Genomic DNA, 12,860 nt, shown 5'->3' with positions numbered 1-12,860 from the left:
TGTTAGTCCAGGTCCTCTAGGAAAAAGATGCCAAGATGGGATAAGAAATGCACAATTTTATCAGGGGAAACATGAGAAAGTAAAAGGAGGCACCGTAAGTCCCCTATACACGAACGAGTTTCATTCCGAGAGTGCGTCTGTAAGTCCAACAAAGTTAGCCTAGGTACCCAACTCACACAATCGGCTATATGGTACTGTACTGTAGTAGGTTTATAATACTTTTCACACAAATAATACATAAAAAACAAACACACACACAAAATAAAGATAACATTTTTAATCTTACAGTACAGTCCCTTGAAAAGTACAGTAGTGCAGTACAACAGCAGTCGGCTATATAGTACTGTACTTTTATAATACTTTTCACACAAATAATACATAAAAAACAAACACACACACAAAATAAAGATAACATTTTTAATCTTACAGTACAGTCCCTTGAAAAGTACAGTAGTGCAGTACAACAGCTGGCGTATAGGGGCTGGCATCGAGTGAACAGGCAAGAAGAGTTACGACTGGAGGAGAGGGGAGATGGTGGAGCTGAAGGATCGTCAGCGATAGGAGACGGAGGGCGATCTGCAATCTCACTCACGCCTGACGCTGATGGAACACATCATCGCATCTTTGAAAGCTCGCAGCTTGAAGGTTCATATGTAGGGGACTTACTGTAACTGGGATGGGCTGGAAGAGCTGCAGTGAAGGTCTGCTCCTGAGTGAAGGAGAGAGGGAAGGAAGGGAGGAAGGAAGGAAGGATGGAAGGGAGGGAGGGAGGGAGGGAGGGGAGGGGGGAGGGTCTTAGACTACAATACACTTCTAAGAAAATTTCCACAAGACCTTCAGAGAGTACTCAAGCTAAAGCTCCCCATCAACGAGCCCTGCATCCATCTTAATGTCCCTGCCATGCTCGGTTATTGGCAGAGAGCAGACCCTGTGAAGCAGGGTCCCAGGCAGCACAGCAATGGATTTCAGAACGTGGCTGCTGGAGCTCTCAGTCACTCACATGCCCTGCAGAAGGAGATCTGAGAGGCCCAGTCTCATGGCCATTGCAATTTTTCTTCATGGCACTTTCACTTTCTGACCCTTTTTGTATTTAGTGTTTATTTGGCTATTGTTGTCATCTCTGTGACACCAGGGACATGCTCGGCTTGTTCACCACTGTATCCTCAGCTCCTAGAAAAATTCCTGGTAGAAAGTGCTCAACAAATATTTGTTGAATGGATGGATGTGTGGGTGGGTCAAGAGACGGATGGATGGACAGATGACATGGGCTGCAAAGGAGCTATAACATGAAGGGACTAGTATAAAGATCTCAAAGTCCTGTTGTTAATGAAAGAGGAAACAAAAAGTATCTTTCTGCCCTGAGTTACATGGGGTATGGGAGAAAAAACAGACTGAAATCAAGGGAGCTTCAAGAATATTGTTTCCTTGGAGAAGGGACACGATTCAGGGAAAACTGAGGGGAACTCAGCCAAGAGTTTGAGGATATAGGGGAGTTTGTTGGCCACAGGTTGTAATTCATCAAAGCTGAAGACTTAAATTTTCTGAAACACCATGGTAAAAAAGTGGTGACCATGAAAAAGAATGTAAATATGATCTAACCTCCTCTCCTTAGAAAATACACACACACACACACACACACACACACACACACACACACATACTCAGACATGGCTTTTCGTGTGTCGGGGTCATTAATGATCTAGGAATAATGTCATCACCATAGCTGCCTCCACACTCACCCCCGCTCAAACTCTCCACCTTAACAATACTGTTACATAAGGCAATTCCTGGCTGCAGAAGTTGCAGACTCTGAGACTCTGGATTACATGAAGATCTGACTCCGCTATCTAAAATTCAGAGCCAAGAAGATCTGAAGCAATTAGGACTTAAGTTAGCATGGATGTGGAAATGAGAAAAGGGAAATGGCTTCTCTGTGAGTCAACGTTGAAATCTAAAGTGACATTTCTCCCTTACAAGTAAGAACAAAACAGCCCAAAGAATGTCTGCTCTTAGTTTACAGGAGTTTCCAAAATACATGGGCTCCCTCTGATACGATGAGTTCAAATGATTTGTATAACAAACCATAAAATTAAATGTATGTACTTAGAGAACTGGGGCTGCCAAATGGATTCTCCAAAGTAACTGTGCCTTTTTGATTTGCTGCACCATTTTTAGCCAAAGCTAGTGTAATGCTCTAAACATTTTAATAAAAATGGAATCTCACAAGCCTCCAAGTAGCTAAGGGCAACCTCCAACTTTTAGTGACAGAGTTTAGGCAGTAGCTAAGGATCAAGAGAAGTCCAAGGCGCTTGATGGATTTGATTATGAAAGCAGCTTTCACTTCTGTCTCACTGAGCCCTGGGGACAGGGTCAGAAAAGGGGCCTTAGGGACAACAGCATGACATGAGAGAGGTCCAGCATGGAGGAGGGGGATGTCAGCACCCAGCACTTCTTCCCTTATCCAACCAATGCAACTTTCATCTGATATACGTGTTAGGCTTTGCAGTAAGCTTTCATAAGGTCTGAATAAACAATTTGAATAGCACTAGTCAATTCCACTGAGATGACATTATACTTGTACCAGATCCTTCATTCCCTTAAATCCCCAGGGGATTACCCATATATGATTCACTGACATTTCCACTCCCCAACACTTAGGGGCTATCTCCTAAATGGGACAGACATTGTCTGGCACACACTGTTTACTGCAGTTCCTAGTGGGAAAATTATGGAAAAATAAATACTTTGATGAACATCACACATGGATGGACCTAGAGATTATCACACTAAGCAAAGTAAGTCAGAAAGAGAAAGACAAATACTGTATAATATCACTTATATTTGGAATCTAACATATGACACAAATGAACATATCTATGAAACAGTAACAGACTCACAGACATAGAGAACAGACTTGTAGTTGCCAAGGTTGGCGGGGGGGAGATACTGGGGGAGGGAAGGATTGGGAGTTTGGGATTAGCAGATGCAAACTATTATACATAGGATATATAAACAACAAGGTCCTACAGTATAGCACAGGGAACTATATTCAATATCCTGTGATAAATCATAATGAAAAAAATATGAAAAAAAAAATATATGTATAACTGAGTCACCCAACAATGTAAATCAACTATACTTCAATAAAAATTGTTTTTAATTTACTGAGTTCCTACTCTGTGTTAGACATGTGATAAAAATATGAGTGTGAGATCATCCTTCTCCACAAATAACTTACAGAATAATAGAAAAGAAAAGCACAAAGGCAATGTGAACATAATATGTTGACTCATTTAGAATGTTTTCACCTGCGAGTGACAGAATAGCCCCTAAAATGTGACTTAGGCAACAGGTTGTTATTACTATATCTCACATACCAAAAAGTCTGAAAGATAAGTTCCCAAGTTGTTTCAGCAGCTCAGGGATTGCAGGGATCTGCTTCACCCTCTCCGTGACTCTCTTGGCTTTATCCTCATAGTCGCAAGATGGCTGCTGCAGCTCCAAACATCACTCCTCATAGAACTATATTAAATGGAAGAAATGAAAAGGAAGGGCGTTCTCTGCATCGCTTCTTTGTTGCCATGGAGGTAAATTTTTCCCAAGAGTCCATTAGCTGATTTCCCATCCAAACCCTCTGAGCAGGATTGGATCACATCCCAGACCTTAGCTGCAAGGCAGGCTGGGAAAGAGTATCAGGTTTTTTCAGCCTTTGTTGAGAGAGGCAAATTCTGCCAGCAAGCAAACGGGAGAAGTGGGGCTTCCCTGGTGGCGCAGTGGTTGAGAGTCTGCCTGCCGATGCGGGGGACACGGGTTTGTGCCCCTGTCCGGGAAGATCCCACATGCCACAGAGCGGCTGGGCCCGTGAGCCATGGCCGCTGAGCCTGTGCGTCCGGAGCCTGTGCTCTGCAACGGGAGAGGCCACAACAGTGAGAGGCCCGCATACCGCAAAAAAACAAAAACAAAAACAAAAAACGGGAGAAGCAATGGTTGTAAGTAAGCAATCAACAAGGTCTGGCATACATATTGGATGCAGTGACAGAGAAGAATATGGCCAGCTGTAAAAGCATGGAGGAAGGACAAATGTCTTGTCAAGAGGAGGACCCCTGGAGCTGATAACACATGAGATGAATATTGAAGAACAAGCTGGATTTAGCAAGATGAAGATGATGATAGAAGGAGGGGGTGGAATGAGGATCCAGGTAAAGTAACAGCATAAGCAAAAGCACAGGTCAGTGAAAAAAATGTTGGCACCAGTTTAGTATTACCAGAGCATCTAATGGCGGGAAATGTCTTGGGAATTGTCAGCGGCTTGACTGCGGAATTGTCAGCAGCTTGACTGCAAACGCCTCCTGGACTGTGTGCAGGAGCTTGAACTTGCAACATAGGCCAGACATTGCAAACTTAGAGCCCAGAGGCCAAACCCAACCTTCAGATGTGTTGCGTTTGACAGGCACAGTGTTTGCATTCTGAATACACTGATAAATGTCCTGGCTGGAGACACGGCACTTATCTCCAGATGAACCTCTTTCTACTGTATTCCACCTGGCCTGCTTCCCTTATTTACATCATCTGCCTGTTCCCTCAAGACTTTTGAGTTTGCCTCCCCTGAGTAGGCTCTGGGGAGCCATTAAAAGATATTAAACAGGGGAATAGCACTGCCAGTTGTACATCTTATATTAATCCCTCTGGCAGCAGAGTGGAGAAGTTGTAGATGTGAGGACCACACTGGAAATAGGAAGATGGTGGAAGGTATATTTTTCAGAACTCTTGGTTGCAAGTGTCAGAAACACAACTCAAACCTGCTTTTAAAAACGGATATATTTGTTCATATAACTTTAGAATCCAGGATTAATTTAAGCTTCAGATATGGCTAGATCCAGGAGCAGCATGATGACAACATGTTTCTCCATGCTGCTTTCCCATGTTTTGACTTTATTCTCAGACTAGCTCTCTGCTCCTAGAGAAAATAGTCATTGGCAGCTCCAGACTGATGTGATTTTTAAAGCCAATTGTCTCCAAGAAAGGAGAATTTGGCTTCCTGATAATTCTAACAAAACTCCCAGGGAAGACTTTGATTGGCCTGGCTGGATCATGTGACCATTCGTGAGCTAAAACACAGGGCCTAGGTAAGGAAGCAAGCAAGACAAACAGTGGCCAGAAGACAGAACTGCATAGGACCCCACCTACCACGTAAACAAAGGAAGAGAAACCTTTCAAACAAAGAGTAGTCAGAGAATTAGGAGTAGAATCAGAATCAAATGATGTCACAACTATCATTTTCACCCTGAATGGGCAGCTCTTTCAAATGCAACTAAAGTATTATGTATTTCATTAATATAAAGAACTGCAATATCTTCACTAGGTTGGTAAAATGTTGGACATTGATGATAATACTTTGGTGGGGTTGTGGGGACTTGGGGCAGGGGGATGGGAGTGGTCAGCAACGGGTTTGAGGAAGTGCATAGAAAAAGAGGAGGAAACAAAACTATAAATGACTGAAGGAATTTGACTAAAAGGGAGGTTATAGACAAAAATACAGGATCAAGGTAAGATATTTTAGGCCATAAAGGACTTGAGCTAGCAGGTGGGATGGAAATCTGAAGGTAAGGAAAGAAAAGGGAGTTACTTTTTAAAAAGAAAGATTGAATTAAATAACATAAAGGCCATAAAGGACTTGAGCTAGCAGGTGGGATGGAAATCTGAAGGTAAGGAAAGAAAAGGGAGTTACTTTTTAAAAAGAAAGATTGAATTAAATAACATAATTATTAGGAGTATGAAGTCAGGATATATGGCAGCTGAAAACTCCTGAGGAGTGTCTAAATCCTCCTATTTTTGATGTTCTTCACCTTCATGACGACTGAAGAAATAGAAGTCCTGCCAGCATCTGCTGGCATTCATTCATTCATTTGTTCATTCAACAAGTGTTTATGGATGTTGGCCAGGAACCAATCCAGCTGATCCAGCCAGTGAACAAAACTGACACAACCCCTGCTCTCGTGCGTATTAAATGCCTCTGATACGTGAGTCCTGGCTCTACCACCTTCCTGAGGATCTGAGCTACGCATTCGACTTCCAGCTCTTTCTGGGCCCACAGGCTGGTGTACCTAGACACTGGGCACCATCCCTGACAGCTTCAAGTTCGGTTCCCTGAATTACTCTAAACTTCACAGCTTGCAAGCTGCTTCCCCATTACCTGAGCAAAGAGAAAATACAATCATTTCTATCTCATCCCCTCACCATCTTTTTCTCTTCCTTATAGAACCTAGAGGGGGTCAGGGAAAAACAAAATTTCCCCTACCCTAAGCTGCCGGTAGAATTCCCAAAATAAGATAAACTTCTCTAGATGATTCACTTAAGAAACACTCCATACTTCTTCTGTGCCCTTGAAAAAAACAACTAAGAGGAGCTATTATTCTGGGATAATAATAGGTGGAGATCAGAGAGGGACATTCGACCTGGCAGAAACACAGAGCAGGAACACTTGCATACATGGACTCTGGAATAAGACCACCAGGGTTCCAGTCCGGAGGTTCCCACTTATCAGCTTTGATACCTTGAGCAGGTTACCCTGCCTGAGAAGCAGTTCCATAATAATAATGATAATAATAAAGCAGCTACAACAATAAGCTGTGTAAATGAGATACGGTCATTCATTAGAGTAACTTAAAGTGACCAGGTGGTCTGAGAGCTGGGGTCAGGTGCATCCCACAAGAAAGTTGGGTGTTGCAGCCAAAGTGAAAAGAGAATAAAGTCTGTAGGAGAAAACATCCAACGTTCACTTGATGACCTTGTGAAATAGTGTTTACCTAATAGTTCACCCTCCTTCAGACCCACTTGGCCTGGACATGGTGAGGCAGGAAGGATAAAATTTCTCTGTCCACTTCAGAAACTGAGGTTGGTACAATTCGTTCTTAATTCTTCACGTCTGGGGCCAATGGGCTTATGTCATATGTTTAAAGAAAATCTATCTTCCTCTTAAAAACATAAACTCAGTGCAACCATTAGGTCAAAGTTTCAGCTAAAGATTGGGTTCCTGAAAAATGTTGAGGAAAGTGTCTTAGCGTTTATGACAGGACAGCTGTTGCCTCTTTTTCCAAGAAGGAATTAAAGGATCTTATTACCCTAAATGAGAATGACTAAAGCACGATTATTTTCCTTTTAATCTTTTTTCTCCCCAGTGGAAATTTACATAAGATGGAGCTGTAATCCATTCCTTTCATGCCGGCAGCCTGTCAGAAAATCTCCCCTCTTGTGGTCTCCATGGCAGCAGCCCTCAATCTGAGCCCAGGCAGGATTTGCCTCATGGAGTGGATTTGACTTTTATGTGGTGAAAGCAATCATTGTAGACAAGGGCACTAGATGCCTCCAACTTGAGATTATTTCTGATTTGGAATTCCATGTGTGTTTTGGCTCTCTGTATTGGTTAAATTCACCCAATGAATTCACATCTGCTTGTTGCTTTATGTTGTGATGAAATGGCCCGAGAGGTCTCCCGGCATTTTGAATGCAGGCTTTCACTCTCTACTGATGATGGTGCATTTTCCAGTTTTCTAAGAAGGGGGTGATGCTACAGATCACTTTCCGGATCACTGGGGACTTGCCTTCAAGTTGTTCTCTCAGCAGTGGACCACTCTTTCTCAGCTCATCCTTTTGTGATGTCCTGAAAAACACTGACCTGTGGCCACTGAATAGAGTTAAGCCCATGGTGGATGAGCTATTGTAAAGCTGAGTGAGCACAGCCAAACAGGAATTAGACCCGTGATCTGCCCTCATGAGCCATAACCAATGGAGTGGCCCTGTTCAGCACTCTCAAGTAGAAGTCAGGCTTTTCTAAATGGGAATTTAAAACCTCCACTTGTTTTGTCCTGTGAAAGACCCTGTTTGGAGAATGAAAAGACAAGCTGCAGACTAGGAGAAAATATTTGCAAGTCACATATCTGACAAATGCGTTGTATCAAAACTACATAAAGGCCTCTCAAAACCCAACAGGAAAAAAGCAAACAAACAATCCAGTTAGAAAATGGTCAAAAGACACCAACAGATACTTCACCAAAGTGAAATACAGATGGCAAAAAAGCAAAAGAAAAGTTATTGAATATCAGTAGCCATGAGGAAAATGCAAATTTAAAACACAATGATGATGTTAAAAAAACAAAACAAAACACAATGATATGGGCTTCCCTGGTGGCGCAGTGGTTGCGCGTCCGCCTGCCGATGCAGGGGAACTGGGTTCGCGCCCCGGTCTGGGAGGATCCCACATGCCGCGGAGCGGCTGGGCCCGTGAGCCATGGCCGCTGGGCCTGCGCGTCCGGAGCCTGTGCTCCGCAACATCCCTACATCTAAAGGTAATGAATTCCATGTGTTTGCCATCATTGTTTGTGAAATCACTCACACGTAACATTTGTAACTCTTTTAGCCTTTTGAGAATTCATGGGCGCCCCTCTTATTTGGGACTATTGGAATTTGATGAACAAGTTTACGTATAGGCATCTTTTTATATGCCCTTCATGAATTCATAGCATTTGCTCATTTCTCCAGCTCCTCTGAGCTCTTTGCTCAAACGTAGGTCTCTCTTAATAATTTAGTGTGCCTCTTCCGATGTGTTCTCTACATGTCGTTTCTTGAGTAGTGGAATGACAAAAATTACACACATTCCGGCAAGTGCTGACCCACCTAGGTTTGTACAAGATAGACAGAAACAAACTTCTAGAATTTAGGACCAATGAAAGGCTCTTTCATCTGCTAACAAGTTTTTGAGGTGTACATTTTTCTTCTAGACGTCTTTCTTGCCTTGTACTTTTTTACCAGTTGAAATCTGCATAAAATGAACATCAAGGGCAGCCTCTATGAAAGGAACTAAGAAGCTGTGCCCAAGAACATCAGACAATGGGGAGAAATGTTTCCCAGCTGCCATAGCAGGCTGAGACAGTGAACGTGGAAAGGTGAAGGTGGCAGACACTTACATAATGACATCAACATATTTCATCTGCCGGCTGTTGGCTGTCTCCATTTCTTCTTTCACAATCTCCTCAAAGTGTGAGGCCCAGGGTGACCCCTGGGTATGTCGACCCCAGGGACAACTCTGAAAGTAACCACAACTTCAGTTTCCTTTCTAATGCTCCTCTGAATAATGAGCAGGATTTTTCTTGTCCGGCTAAGAAACACACCATGCAAATGTTTTTTAGCAAACCATCTACAGTGACTATTATTTCCCTTTTCTGATTGGCATCATTTTATGGTTTGATTTGTTTGGTTTCGTCCCCTTTGAATGTGTCTTTATACAATTGCCTATCAAGCACTTTCTCTCTTTTGCTTATTTATTGAGTTCACTCACTCATTTGACATCATTTCTCATTTGCTTGTTATGGGCAAGTCCCAGGGTTATGCCCTGGGGGACACACCGCAAGCATTAACTATGACAGTGCCTGCAATCAAAAAGAAACAGCTTGCATTCTTTAAGCAGGGCACATGACCCAGCCCAAGCCAATCAGGACATCCCATCTCCAGGCTACAGTGATTGGTTCAAAGAGGGCACACGTTCAAAGACTGTCCAATCAGAGCCCACAAAGACCCTGGTGTGAAAGTTCCACGAACACCAGCAGCTCTTCCGTCCCTTCGTCTCTGTACCCCCAGCATATAGAAGAGTCTCTGGTGCATAGTGAGCCCTCAATAAATATGTTTTCAATTATTTCATTCGATGGCTTTGGTTTGAGCTATTGAGAAATGGACTACGTCTTTCCTCCTGTACCAGAAACCTAGAGGATTCAGCGGCTGGAGCTGGCAGCTTGCCGTGACACGTGGAGAGCCTGAGACTGAGTCAGGAGGACGCTAGCAGTACCGGAAGGAGAGACACTGATTACATTTTGCGAGCCCTGAATGTAGCCTGGCCTGAAGCCAGAGCTGCCCTTGGGCTTCCTATTTACATGAGCCAATAAGTTTTTGTTTTGCTTAGTCCTTGTTGGGTTGGGTTTATGTCACTGTTTACTGACCAAGTCCTAACAAAAAATTAAAAGAAGGATCATGCCCCACCCTTAAATCAGAGCATTTCAGCCCCTTGGAAAGGGAAATATGGAGCACAGGCACAGGGGACCTGCAGTTAAGGGGGCTGCTTTCCGTGATGATGTGCTCCTGACTGGAAGGAACAGGAACCTCTGACAGTGGGGTCTCCACGAGCCCCGCCTCCCCACTGTTGAGCTGTGACGAGGTCCTTTGGGCCAGTAGAAAGGACTGTGAATGTGAGGTCAGAAGGTAGGATCCTGGACTAAGCTTTTCTGTTTAACAGTTCTGTGGCCTTGAATAAGTCAATTAACCTCTCTGGACCTTAGTTTCATCCAATTCGAAATTAATAACTTGGTCTAAGTGATCCAGCTCTAAAATGTGACTGCCTGTGTTTCCATTGACATGGAAGCCATGGCTGTTGCGGCGGCTGTTATAGCTGCCCCTCCTGATGCCAGTGGGGGAGGGCTGATGAGAGAAGGCACAGAGAGAGCAGTGGAGATGCTGATAATGCTTATGATAATGGAGGTGGCCCAGGGATGTTGATGAAGTTGCTAATGGTAATAATGGTGGCAGGGGTTTGGAGTCACTGCAATGGTGGTCATAGCACATTAAAATTGTCTCTTTTCCTATCTCCTCCAACCATCATCACCACCATCAACTGACCTTACAACTGCTTCCAGAATAAGAAGTCTTAGAACTTGAAGAAGCCTCAAGCTTGAAGGCAGGCAGAGTGTTGTCTTTACTCACAGATGAAACCACTGAAGCTCAATGTATCTGAGTAATTTTCCCAAGTCCATCTGAGGCAGGCTGGGACCTGGGAGCCTTTGCTGGGACGTGGGACCCTTTGCTGCAGTGCTGCAGTGCTTGCACATGGACACACCTCTCCTTGAGCAGCAAAATACAAAGAAACTATATGGGACTAAAAATAACAGTGTGCATGCTGGGGCAAATTCTAGACCCAAAAGATTCAAAGAGACCAAAAATACCCAACGGCCACTTTTGAAGAGCCTGGAGCAAAAACAGGACGTTGGGAGCAAAAGCAGGGCACTGCGCATGCCCCCTGCATAAAAGACCACCAGACGGGTGGGCAAATGACCTAAGCCACCCCTCTGGCCCGACCCCTGGACACACCCGTACCCTCGCCCCATATAAGGAACAAGCTTGCCCCCCATCAGGGAGCGAGCAAGCAAGGGAGGGAACATGTTGTTTGCTCTCGCTCCCCGCTGCGGCAGCAGGGGCCCCAGTAAAGCGTTGCCTGAATTTCTTGTCTGGCCTCTTGTCAATTTCTATTGACTGGGGAAGGCCAAGAACCCTAGTCGGTGACACATCCACCGGTGAGAGTAGGGGAGTGCAAGGCTGTCACCAGTGGACAACTCTGCTCACGTTGTCCCCAGCTTTTGCCCCAGTTGCCTACACTGTAGACCCTACAGCCGTGATTCTCATTCCTGGGCATACATTAAAACAGAGCTTTCCTTACCAAAGCCTCAGCCCCATTCCTGATCACTCAAATCAATCTCTGGGGATGGGGTCTGTTATGGGCTGAATTGTGTTCCCCCTGCAATGTTCATATGTTGAATTCCTAACCCCCAGTACCTCAGAATGTGACTGTATTTGGAGATAGGGTCTTTAAAGAGGTAATTAAATTAAAATAAGTTGTTTAGGATGGACCTTAATCCAGTTTGACTGTTATCTTTATAAGAAGAGAAGATTTGGACACAGTTACAGAGGGGAGACAGCGTGAAGGCACAGAGAGAAGATGGCCGTCTACAAACCAAGGAGAAAGGCTTCAGAAGGAATCAACCCTGATGACAACTTGATCTTGAACTTCTAGGCTTCGGAATTGTGGGAAATACGTTTCTATTGTTTAAGTCACCTAGTCTATGGTACTTTGTTATGGCCGCCCTAGCAAACCAATACAAAGTCTGTGCATTAGTAGTTCTTAACTCTCCCCAGCTATTTTAATGCTCAATCAGTTTCAAGAATGATTTCCCTGTAAGGTGAACTTACATTCCCTAGCTCTCATCCAACACTCTGGCCACACTCTGCCTGTCCAACCACAGATCCCAGTTCCCTATAAAAGTCCCCAGCTATAGTCAGGAGCATCATGTCACCATCTCTTAAGAATGCCATGCTAAAACCTACCTTAGGAGACAAAAGACCTGTATACAGAAAACTATAAGACACTGATGAAAGAAATTAAAGATGATAAAAACAGATGGAGAGGTATACCATGTTCTTGGATTGGAGGAATCAACATTGTGAAAATTACTATACTACCCAAAGCAATCTACAGATTCCATGCAATCCCTATCAAATTACCAATGGCATTTTTCACAGAACTAGAACAAAAAATTTCACAATTTGTATGGAAACACAAAAGACCCCGAATAGCCAAAACAATCTTGAGAAAGAAAAACAGAGCTGGAGGAATCAGGCTCCCAGACTTCAGACTATACAAAAAAGCTACAGTATTCAAGAAAGTATGGTACTGGCACAAAAACAGAAATATAGATCAATGGAACAGGATAGAAAGCCCAGAGATAAGCCCACACACATATGGTCAACTTATCTTTGATAAAGGAGGCAAGACTATACAATGGAGAAAGACAGCCTCTTCAATAAGTGGTGCTGGGAAAACTGGACAGCTAAAAGAATGAAATTAGAACACTCCCTAACACCATACACAAAAATAAACTCACAATGGATTAAAGACCTAAATGTAAGGCCAGACACTATAAAACTCTTAGAGGAAAACATAGGCAGGACACTCTATGACATAAATCACAGCAAGATCCTTTTTGACCCACCTCCCAGAGAAATGGAAATTAAAACAAAAATAAACAAATGGGACCTAATGAAAC

General features: G+C 43.6%; 1 long non-coding RNA gene across 1 annotated transcript in view; it reads right to left on the bottom strand.

Moving 5' to 3' along the window:
• Positions 1-474: 474 nt before the first annotated feature.
• LOC114487877 (uncharacterized) overlaps positions 475-12,860 on the bottom strand; it is a 37,785-nt gene continuing 25,399 nt past the window's right edge. Inside the window, exons 6-7 of the long non-coding RNA XR_003683392.2 lie at positions 3,378-3,522; positions 475-709 (exon numbers count right to left, since the gene is read on the bottom strand). This is a non-coding gene — a long non-coding RNA (uncharacterized lncRNA). The remainder of the gene's footprint in view (positions 710-3,377; positions 3,523-12,860) is intronic.

This window comes from Physeter macrocephalus, chromosome 15 (genome assembly GCF_002837175.3).
Source record: "Physeter macrocephalus isolate SW-GA chromosome 15, ASM283717v5, whole genome shotgun sequence".
Lineage (NCBI taxonomy): Eukaryota > Metazoa > Chordata > Mammalia > Artiodactyla > Physeteridae > Physeter > Physeter macrocephalus.
Note: the sequence above shows the minus strand (reverse complement) of the source record. Positions and strands in the feature narration are given on the sequence as shown.